A 12,222-nucleotide genomic window follows, 5' to 3' on the forward strand; every position below is an offset into this window, starting at 1 on the left:
CCAGCCCCCCCCGGGGGCACCGGCCCTGCCCGCAGCCCGGCCCCGGCCCGGGCTCCTCCCCGCGGGGCCACGGGCCCTGCCCGGAGCCGGCTCCGGCGCGGCCCCCGCGGGTCACAGCCCCCTGCGGGCACCCCCTGCCCCGGGCTGCGGGGGGGAGCTGCTCCCCCGCGGGCTCCGTGGGCTGAGGGGCACAGCCTGCCCCGCCGGGGGCTGCCCTGCCCTGCCCTGCCCTGCCCTTCCCCGCGGGCTGCCGGGGAGCCTCTGCTGCGGCGCCCGGAGCCCCCCCGGCCTCCTCCGGCCCGGCCCGGCCCGGCCCGGCCCTGCCCCGGGGGGCTGCGGGGCTGCCGCTCGCCCCTCCCGGCCCCCCTCGCTGCCGCCGCTGTTCCCCCCCGCGGGGGTTTTTCCCCTTCTCAGCCCCTTCTCCCCGCGGCGCTGCCCCCGCGGCTGCGGGGCTCGGCCTCGGCCAGCGGCGGGCCCGGCCTGGAGCCGGGGGGCAGCGGCTCTGCCGGCCGGGGGGAGCTGCCCGCAGCGGCGCGCACCGGCCGGCCCCGGCCCAGCACTGAGCTGTTGGATGCCATTGCAGGGTTAGAGACTTGGATGAGATTTCAATCTCACAGGAAAATACTTTACAAATGGCTCTAAATTTAGTAGAATGCAGCCATCAAATCACTGTAAAGAAAGTGGCTAGTAGTATTCACGTGTGGAGAAGCTGCTTTTGATAGGGTATCATTTGCATCATCTTTTTGCTGAGTTTGAAATAACTCCGTTCTGTTTGTTTTTCAAACTGAATGCTCGTGCTGAGAGCATCAAGGGCACACAGTTATCATGGTAGTGGTATTTGAATAAGAAAATTCAGCAAACTTGGAGTTTATCTGGTTTTAAAAAGTTTTAAAAAGCTGTCTGTTGGTGGAATTACTTTAATAGTTTATTCCAATAATAATTAAAGAATCACCTTTGGCAAAGGTGCTTGGTTTTTATTCTCTGGTTCTCTTGCTGTAGTTTTCTGCATGCCACCATAGAATGGAGAGGTCCTTGTGAGGATCAGTGTGCCATGCTATATGCTGAACAGATTGCTAGTAATAAGAGTTTTCTGCCTGACAAACTTGTGATTTAACTGTGAAATCTTCAAAGCTTTTTTTGCTTATTTCTGCGGAAGTATGGAGCATTATGCATACACTTTGATTTCTTCGCTGAAAGCACTTCAAGCCAGCCAATTTGCAGATTAGTGATGATTTTAGAAAAAGTTCTCATGATGGGAAAGCTTAAGACAGGGCATGCAGGTCTTTAAGAATTTGATTTCTGTCTGTATAAAAAAAGAAAACTTGCAAAAGTGGATTTTTTAAAATAAAAGAAGCAACTTGGTTTTGATATTGTGTAGAAGGCTTGAGAAAAACAGTCAATGTTGACACTGTTTATGGATACACTTCATCATACCATTTACAACTTTCTTTTAATTCTTGATGTATGTGACAGTAAAAGACAGTATTGTATCAGTGAATGCTGGATGTAAAGGAATACGGAATGACAGGTGTTGATTTTACTTATCAGAGCTTGTTTCCTTGCCTTGAATTTTATATTATTGATTTATGAGCATGCATATCAGTGCCTGCATCAGATTTGAATATGGAAAGTATTTATTTGTATCACCAATTTATTTCTCATCTGATGCCTATTAAATTCTTCAAAAGTAAAGTTATGTTTTTGTTTGTTTTTTTTTTCTTGGTGAACACAGTGTCAAGAGTGCTTGAACATCGAATGTATAAATTGTTTCGAATAGCCAAAGAAATAGTTTGAGAGGTGCTTAGCAAGCCTTCTTGCATAAAGAACCAAAAGGAACTTGTCTTTTCTTTTTTTTTTCTTTAGAAGCTAATGAAACAAGGTATTAAGAACAACATTACTGGGAAAAAAACAGTGAAGTTTAAGGTTAAATAAAACTGTATCATAAATAAATATTCTGTTGTCTAAAGCTTCACAGCCATTATTATTGGCAGCAGTAATAATGTGGTGATTATTGTAAGTCAGTTTCTTTTATCCTTGTCTTTTATTTCCTGATGCTAAAAGATTGACTAGTAGGCTTAGAAAAAATGGAGGTCATGCAGCAGACATTTCCTCTTAAAAAGCAAATAAATGAAAAAGTAACTTGCAAGACACCTTTTTTATGATATGCAGCCTTATGTTTGATATCTGCCATTTCGTGGTGGTGTTAATTTAATGATGATGCTGGAAAATAGTGCATTAAAAACCCCAACCAACCAAACAGCTCTGACTCTTGGGTTTTACAAGTAACGTAAATAAGATTAAAAGTCAGATTCATCCCCACTGCTTTTCCAATGACTTCAGCAACAAGCCACTAGGGAATGTAAAATAATGACCTCTATTTCCTAGTGATTATTAGGGAACAATAGAGAGGCTATATTTTAATTTCATGTGAATATTTGGATCCATATCAAGGGAACTTACTTAAAATAATTTCCTTCCACTCTCGCTGAATTTACATTGTTTCTGTTAAATACATTATATGCTACTTTATTTTAGAGATTCATGCATTGCTTATGTTTCCTGTTCATTTGATGATGTTAGTAAACTTTATAACAGGCAGAAATGTACTGGAAGTGATAGAAATTACTAATTCCTTTTCCTTTCATAGGATTATGCTGTGTTGACATAAGAATAGATTAATTGGTTCATGCTACTGATTTCCTCTTCTTTGAGATGCCCTATCAATTTGAAGCATTGAATGTGTTCTTGAGTGTTACGCTGTCTTGAATCTAACTCCCTGATCATTTCTGGAAGTTTACTAAATCCCAAACAGAAATAGGTCTCTTTAACTGTTACATTCCTTCTTATTTACCCAAGTTTTTATGCGTTGCTGGCAAGTGATGAATGGTCCCAGAGATTTTCTTTCTGGCATTGTGAATCAGTGAGATGTGTATGGTTACTTTGAATTCTTGACCGATATTAAGTACTTCAGGGGATAGTACAAAAATGCTGAAGTGGATAGCTGTGCACTATGCTCAATGAATTAGGATTTTTTTCTAATATCTGTCTCTGTATCTCATAATCTTCATACTTCAGAGGGTATTCCATTGTTGTGGATTTTTTTTTTTATTAACTGGATGTTCTCATTGTGGTTCTGTATTTGTCCTCACACAAGGGGTCTGATGCTATCTGCTTCCAGGGAGAGCATCAAAATATTCAGCTTCAAAAGCTGCACTTGAAGAAAAATAAATGTACTGTTAAAACTAGCTATCCACGGAATGGTACATAAAATCAGATACTGAAGGACACAGCATGTTGTTGAGCAGAATTAACCTTTTCCCTATAATGTGAAGTGGGTTACAGATTCCATCAGAAAAATAAGCAGTCTTCTATCCACAGGTGCTCCTTATTACTTTCTTTATAAAGGGGAGAAATAAAATCACATACACCAGCACACTGAGACTATGAAGCATACACCTGACATTCTGTTTCACATGAGTTCTCTTAAAATGACAAAAAATAATGTATGATGGTGTTTTGATATACTTGGTAACTGCTCTCAGTGCTCTTCAGCTCTCATAGCAATTTTGGCATTGAAATTAATCTCTTTGGTAGGAACCTGCTTGCAAGGAGTCTGAAAGCATATTACTACAAATGAAGGAACACCACCACAAATAAGAGGATTTCTTCTATTTGCAATTAGGATTGGTTTGTTGTTTGGGTTTTTTTTGTTTGTTTGTGTTTCAGGCACCCGCCCCCCCCCCCCCCCCTCCCCTTTTAAATTAATTAAAAAGCATCTCAAGGCTGGTTTTGGTAGGGGTTGTAGGGTTTTTTTCCTTACACTTAAGGTAGCCTTACAATATCCTATTGAGCAATTAAGGTAACATGTGCTGTGTTGTTCTTTGAAAGACTTTCTGAATTTGTGCATCAGACTAATAATTTGGAAGTACCCATTTGCTAAGTAACTGAGCATTTCTATAGAACAAGGAGCAGTAAATCGGCATGGGTTTATTTTATTTTGTTATGAAAAATGTTTTTACATTTATTTATTCATTTATGATTTTCTTCCCCTTTTCTTCCTCCTACCCCAGGTGTGGTAGGCTACATATTTGATATTAATTGCAGAAGAAATCCGTATCTTTGGTAAGCGGAATTCTGCAAGATAGGAAAATACTGACTTGAATGGTTATGTTCTTTTCTTTTTTTTTTTTTTTGACCAAGTTTTAGAAATTATTGGGAAAATTCTTGAAAACAAATCGCATAACTACATACAACTTTTTTTGGTGAACCTTCATTTTGAATGCTTGCTATACAAAGCATGCAGATTAGAAAAGATACAGAGAGACGACAAGGAAGGCTAGACACTTGGAAGCTCAAGGCAAGAAGAGACTGTCTGCAAGGAGGACTGAGTACCTTTATTTCATATAAATTAATGTTATTTAGAGGCCTGGGATTCATTAATTGCAATGACATATCTTACTACCCTTTAAAAATTTTGGGAGATCAGACCTACTAGTCCTCAGCAACAGGTTAACAGTTGTCCTTGAAAATAGATTTTTTGTTTTCTGATACAGTTGTCAGTTTTACTCCCTAAGAACTAACCAGAACAAACATTTCAAGCCTTACTTCAAATATAACTAAACATTTCTGTCACTATGACCCTGCTTGCTGCCCAGTTCTCCCATTGCCTTTTATCAGAGACTCTTCTGCTCCACTTCCTGATCTGAGCCATTTGCAAATACCATGAGAAATGCGTGAAAAAGACAAAAGGAAAAAAGCACCTCATCCTTTGCTCTTCTGTTACTGACTATATCACTAGAGAATTTATTCTGTATGCAGGGTTGAGGTATCAGTGCCAAATCTCTATGTTCCCACCAGCACAATTTTTTTTCATGCCTTCAAGTGGACAGGAAAGGTCTGCAGAGTAGGGCAATGCATCAGCAGATTATGTCCTAGTCCTCTTTTTGCCTTCTGGGCAAGGGAAGTTGGGATCTAAAGGACTGGTTTGGGGAAACGCCTATTTCTAAGAGCTCAAAAGGGTAGTTGCTTTGCTAGAAGAAAACAAAATCTGCAACATTTAAGCACAGTGGTGCCTTAGAGTGCAGAGATCGGTGGTTGCTGCTTCATCCCTTTTTACTGTAAATTGCTCCTGGAAGTCTTTGGACTTGGATTACTCGCTAGCATTGGAGAGTTTAGTAGAGTATCTGCAGCCTCCCTGTGTTTCTGCTTCCTTTTTGTCCACTGGAATTTGTCTCAGATTCCAAGCTGTGAAAAGACTTTGTTGATACAGATGAGATTTGCCTAAGATATGGTTGCATGTAGTCATCTACATTTTTTTCCAGTCTAGACTAACATTATGGAGTCTGTAGCAAGAAATGGGAATTTTTCAGATATTGTCAACCTTAAGAAGATGCTTGAAAAGTAATTTACTGATAGTGTGTGCAAATTATTCTTTTTGGGACATGTTTGAATTTTTTCCTTCTAGAAGGTTAATTTGGGTGAATCTTCAGTTTTTGTGGAAGATGCTAATTTATTCCATTTATTTTTGTTTATAGAATAATTTTTGCTTATGATTTTCATTTGTCTCTTCTGTAGAAAAATGTGGTTTGTCCTTAACTTACATAATGTAATATGAATTCTCATTTTTAGAATATGTAATACTATTTTGTTGGGACTTTTGTCTGTTAGCCTTGGAAATATTGCAGAAGAGCGACAATGTAGTCAGCAGCAGTGTATAGTTTTCTACTGTGTTTTAGCTCTGGAATGATTGTAGAACCTGTGCTACAGAAAATTTCAACTACAGAATGGTTTTCAGAACCAGCTTTCTGTCCCAAATCTGAATCAGCTTTGTGTCTCATGTACTGTCAATGTAAAAACTGGGAGGTAGCTCAAGTAGAGTTCAGTGACACCTAGAAGAATGTTTTCGTATTCATATTGTGCATTTGTAGAGTATTTCTTGGACCCTTTAAGAAAATGTCCAGTCTTCCCTGTTGTTCTATATTCAGGGTGCTTGTATTTGCATTTATCTCTGTATAGGTATCTGACTAGGAAGGTGCTAGGATGATTGTTCCTTATTACAATGTAAAATGATTACAGGGGTCTTTAATCTTTGGTCTGTGAAGCATTTTATTAAAAGATCTGCCAGCTTGCTGTAAACAATCCCATGATTTTTGGTGTTCTGGCAAGCTGGCTTGGTGTCTTAGTAATGTTCTTTGCAGTTCTTAATTGACTTAATTGAGTTTGTCAGTGACTGCAACAAGAATAGGATGTGATTATTAAAAACCAATCATTAAAACAGTAACACATGGCCAAATTTCTGAAAACTTCTGGCTGACTTTGCAGCATTTTTCAGTTAGGAGAGAACATTCATAAAATGAGATTGCTTGCCATTCCCAATTTTGAAGAGTATTATTGAGAGACAGAGATATGAAATCATCCCTCCAGTAAAAGCGCGAAATAAGGGACTACTTGGAAAGCCACGTGGTACTTCTCATTTTATAAATCTAATAAGTTCTTGATTTCATACACTCATTCCATGTTCCCTGTGTTTCAATGCATGTAATCTTGCATTACAGGACAGCACCTTCCCAAATTGTTTTGCGAGGCATTCACTGAGCAGTGTGGCTGGAAGGAATTTATTTTAATGACATTCTAGTCTTCACAGAACTGCAGCTAGTTGCTATTTCAGCTTTCAACATAGTCACTAACCGAGTGTCTTCTCAGATGACTGTTGACAGAGAAAAAGAAAAAGATGTTTGTACTTCTGAATAAGTATTTTTAAAGGAGCCTGAGTTTTGCTGGATCAGCCAACCTTACAACCTTAAAGTATCACACATTTATCTTGTGACTGCAGAGGGAGGAAATGGAGCTGCTTGCAGCAGAATGTGTGCTGTACCCGTTACTGACATGTCAGAACGTGCTGTTACCTGACAGTCTACCACTGTCTTAATTTTTTTAATGGATTTTGGATTTATCTGTGCTTCTCCCAGTAGTATGAAAAATCGTACTTCATTCCTACAAACGACTTGGGTTTGATTTTTTTCTTCATTTAATCTGATCTCTGTAATGGTTCGAATTCCCTGTATTTGTGTTCTTGTTCAGTGAATTGGGAAATGTGTTTAAAAACAGAAAACAACACAAGCACTTTATGTACCAAAGGGTAATAGAAACAAAGATACCTTTATTTAAAACAAACAAACACCACAAAAAAACCCAAACAAACCACCTTTCCACTAGAAAGCAAGGTATTCTCCCTTGGGGAGCACGTAATCTGCACAGGCCCATAGCTGCCTTATGCACAAAGGTGTTTTATTTGAAGTGTTCTCATTAGGCTGTTGTCTTAAGGTTTGCAGAACACTTAGATTGCTTTTGTTAATTCTTTTCGAAAGTCTCTAGAAGCTCCAATTGTTGTTACTCTGACAGACTTTAAGTGCATCTTCCCAGGAAAGTGCTTTTACTTTGAACTAAGACTGAAATAGATGAACTATTTTGTCTGTTTTTTTGGCAGCAATGCCAGTTTCTTATGTACCCACTTCAGAGAACTGACCTGACTAAAAGCAAAGCAAAACAAACAACATTTTTTACTGGTTATTTTTCAACTGTGTTGCCACAGACTGTTTCAGCATCACAACAACAGAGGGCAAAGGAAGCAGTCAAAGAGAGCATGAAGAAGCAATGCAAGATCAGCAGACCCTGTTTCAGCCGGCGTGACCACCAAAATAACTGTCTGCGGTCTCTCTCTCTGTGCAGTGTTTGTTGCAGCCGTGCTGTTGTAACTGTTGTGGTCAAGGAAAGGTGTTACTTTTCTGGTGGTAAAAGGAAATTATACCTGAAATCTCTAAGTCCCGGTGGTAACCTTTGAGTGATGGGGCCATGGAGTCTGGTAGCCTTAAAGATTAAAAAATTGTGACAGCTGCTTCTTGGGATACCTGTCCTTCAGTAAATGCCTTTAAAGAAAGCATGCTAGACCTTTCTCTCCCCCTAAGCTGGCTCTTACACTATGTTTAGAGCTTTTTACATGCTAAATGAGAGCTTTCTAAATTGATTTATATTGTTAGTTATATTTGAGAGCAGAAAAAAGGATAAGAAACCTGTCTCTGATGCTTCTCCTAGCCCTTTTGCTCTAAATGTCTTGTCATGACACATGTCATCCCGTGTCCTGCATCCCTTTCTTAATTGTGTGCTGTTCCTAACATGCTCATTTTGAACTTTCACCACTGACAGTTGGTAGAACCTTCTAAATTATAATTCTTCAGCATTTGAGGGTTTAAAAACCTCTGAACATTTTTCTGTGTGTCAGCTATCAGTAAAGATTTGCATGTATGCGGCTATAAAATTGTATTTCACAGTATGGAATTAACTTAATTTTTTCTATAAATCCATATAATATATTTTTGTATTAGTTTATTTATTATTATACCTGTTCTTTAAAGGAGCATTGTAACCTTTTCCTGTGGTTATAAGGAATTAGCCTGAACAGCTACATTGCACATTTCTAATTTATTGTTTAAATTTCACTGGGGGTACTGGAATGCTGTACACACAGTTAATGCTGTCAATAGCATGGACATATAAAAAGATTTTCTGTGGATCCTGTACCTAAAAAAGTTTATTTTTCTCTGAATAGTTCAAATCTATGGCTAACATGCCTTTCTTCAGAAAATATCTTCAAAGTTCATACACGTGCTTATGTTTCCTGAAAAGATACATACTTCCAACGTCGGAGTTAACAGTTCCTGGGCATAGTACCATTACAAACAGCTTGGCTGATTTTGGCTGTATGCCTGGACGTGTTCATTCATGAAAAAGTTGTTACAACAAAATACAACTTCTAATTGCATTCATCTCTTCAAATAGCTAGTTTCCTCAGCACTTTTATTATTTTTTTATTATTTTTTTATTATTTTTTTTAACAATGATTTTGTGGCTTTGGTTTTGTTGGTATTGGAGAGATGATAAATACTAGGTTATTTGGATACTGCCATAGTTCTTGTATCAAGAACCAGACAAAGCACAGAAGCAAAGCATTTATCAGACTGCCCTTCTCAGTGTTTTATTTCACAGCAAATGTGCAATATAATGCAAAGTGATTCCTGATAGCAATAGATAGTACATATTAGCCCCACTTTTGCAGTTACTGGAATTGGCCCATGGAGACCTGCAGTGTCTGTGAAAATGAAAATTAATTTTCATACTGGATGGTAACAAAGTTTGGTCACAAATAGTTACTGCAGGGCCAACTATCCTACCAGCACAACCCTGCCTGGCTGCTTAGTCAATTCTTGGCTTCACTTAGAGCAGCAGACAGCTAATACATGACAGCTAATAAACTGGTGCACACATGGTTGCGTAGTTCCCATGGCCACCACTTAGTCACTGATAAAGAGTTTTTACCTGGGACAGAAGCAATCATGTGAACCACTAAAAAAGTAGGTTGGTAGATCAGTAGCTAAGACCACATCCAGTGTGAACTGTTCACCTTGACTGCCAAGCTATGACTTGTCATTTGAAACCGGGCTCGATGATTGGGATTCGCAAAATAAATAAGAAGGCAAAGGGGAAAAGTGATGGAGGTTTTTGATGAGTTCATAGGCCTGCATAGCTTTACGTTGTGCTCAGTTATGTATGAGCCTTTCTTTGTCACATTCTAAAGCTTTTTGGGATCAATTTTGTAACCAGCACAGATTTCACATAAAGTGCTTTGGATATTTATTCAAACCATCTCTAAGAGAGAAGCCACTTCTAACATCAGTGCTCTGGTTTGTCTATGGATTGGCATGTGTTTACCAAATATATTTCAGGTGCATGCATTTTGTATTTTAAACAATACTACTAGTAACTTTCTGTGTGATTCTAGTGAGACCTCTATTAAGGGAAACCTGTTAGTATGAAATTATTTTCATGGGCCTACATCAGATACTTGTTTCCAAGGTGCCTGTTCCCAAAATGGCAAACAAAGAATAATACTTTAGGATAATATTACTATGATGAAAAGGAACAATTTCCAAATTATTTTTTTTTAATAATTAAGGGGTACAGTGTCCATTGTCTTTAACATGGTAGTGAGAGTTACATTTGCAACCCAGCTGGCAGAAGAAAATTTCAGTAAAGATTAGTCTAGCATAGTATCCTAAAAATGGCAAAAGCTGTTACAAGACCATCAATCCTGGGAATGTGGTGGCTTTTCAAAGCTGTGATAATATAATTGCACTATCTGCTGTAATTTGGAAGGTCCAATTTCCAAATCAGCATAGAAAACTGATGGGGCTACTAGCACTTAAAATCTAATGCTGTTTTCCCTACTGTAATTATCGAATAGGTTTGCTGGGTCTACAGATATTAGTAATGAAGTTTTGGTAGTTGATAACATCTATATTCAAATGACAGTCATGACAAATGGCTGTGCATTTACACTGACTGTAGTTTACATAACCTATTAGTAGTGTGTCAAAAGTATGTTAGTAGATTGTAAGTAGTTAATGCATCCTTTACAAGCCTTTTCAGTGTCCTAATAAGCCAAACAAATCATAGTAGCAGAAATACATTAATACTTTAATATTGGTAGCATTTTAAGAGCAAAAAAACCCAACACCTTTCTAAATTTTGACTCATATATGCGTAAGAAGCCAGGATTTTTCATATATATATGAAAAAAATGCAGTGTATTTATTATAATAGATTAAACATTGACAGAATTGGAATAATTGTTCAAAAGAGTGTAGATACCTAAGCATATGTATAGATAACATATATATAACTTACCTGCTTCTGTGTTTATGTATTATCCTCATCCTGTCACTTAGGCATTTTCAGAACTTGTTGAGTGTAAAAGCAATGAGCAAATGAAAGAGTGAGCTCAGGATCTGTTACAGCTTATTTCAGATGGTCTCATTTGCATTTTTTCTGCATGAGTTCCTGAAAAGAGAGAATTATAACTTCTCCATTTGTATGTTATTAGCAGATCTTTTATTTCTTTGTGTGGGAAGTGTATTTGCTGCTTACATAATCTAGCTAAGAAGAGGCAATCATCTGACAGGAAGACACTGGGAGAGACTTTAGGCTCAATGTCAGGAAAACTTACTCATGATGAGCTACGTTGTGAAATGCTTTGCCAAGGAAAATAGAAGTTTCTAAGGCACAAACTGAGATCGAGCCAAGTGTTGGAAAGTGTAATGTAGAAACAGAGTAAGTATTTTCTATTACTCAGTGACCATGCATCCTTCTTAGCCTGAACCATGGTTAATCAGATTGTTGTTAAATATTGTTTAGTAACTTATTTCAAAAGATGCCTGTTGTGATAATGGGCTAAGAATACGGTGTATTTCTCAAGAAGGCTTCCACTCTCTCTTTTTCAAGGTAGGGATTGTGGGGAAAAGGGAAACAGTTGGAAGTTAGGCAATCTCTTATGAGTATCCGCTTTTCCAGTTGAATTTAAGAATTACTTTGTTGCCCTTAAAAACTACATTTTTCCAACGCCATTTTGTGTGAGGCTTTAAACAGATTGATTGCAGTATTTAGGAGCCTCAATTTTAATGGAGAGTTCTCTAGCTGGCCACTTTTTGTTTGTTTCTTTCTTTTATAGAAAATAAAACAAAGCTACCACTGTGTCAAAAATAACCATTTCTGGCAACTTGAAAAATTTAAAACAAAATCCTAGCTCTAGTAAACAGTTCTGCCAACATCTTGGCTTCTTTGTTGGGTTATCCACTTGCTTATTTTTAGACTTCACTATTAAACTTCCATTTAGTTGTTTGTTTGTTTTTTTTTTTTCTTTGTCTGTTTGTTTCTGTTGAAATGTTGGGGTGTTTGTTCTTATTTTGGACTCATGTTGCTGATGACATTTGGTCAGTCAAGCTTTTGATCTCTTTTAGAAGTCTTGCTAAAGAACAGATTGTCTATCTGCCTTAATGTCTCCAGCTTCTGTCTAGGAAGAAGACACCTGCACTCTGGCTTTCTGTTTTTTTTTAAGGAAGGCATATTTAGTCTGTTTCAGGAATTCTGACCAATGAAGCTTTTTAAAGTAAATGCTGTGGTGAGCTTAACAGCTCAACAACCCTTAAGGGATATTGTGTGCTAATTAAAAAACATTGATTTTACTTTTCATATAAGTCAGAAAGTTCTTATTTTGATTAATTGTTCGTTTATTCCTTTATTGATTTTCAACTTTCCCTTTACATTGTGATGGACCTCAGAAGGAGGCCTCTTCAGGAAGCATTCACTCCACTCTGGAGAAGTGTTGTTGTT

The 12,222-nt window shown here is 38.2% G+C and overlaps 1 protein-coding gene across 2 annotated transcripts in view; it reads left to right on the top strand.

Moving 5' to 3' along the window:
* Nucleotides 1-12,222, top strand: part of ARHGAP42 (Rho GTPase activating protein 42) — a 215,959-nt gene that overhangs the window by 110,839 nt on the left and 92,898 nt on the right. The window lies entirely within an intron of this gene.

The sequence above is a fragment of the Falco punctatus genome, assembly GCF_963210335.1.
Source record: "Falco punctatus genome assembly, chromosome: 2".
NCBI classification, from domain to species: Eukaryota; Metazoa; Chordata; class Aves; order Falconiformes; family Falconidae; genus Falco; species Falco punctatus.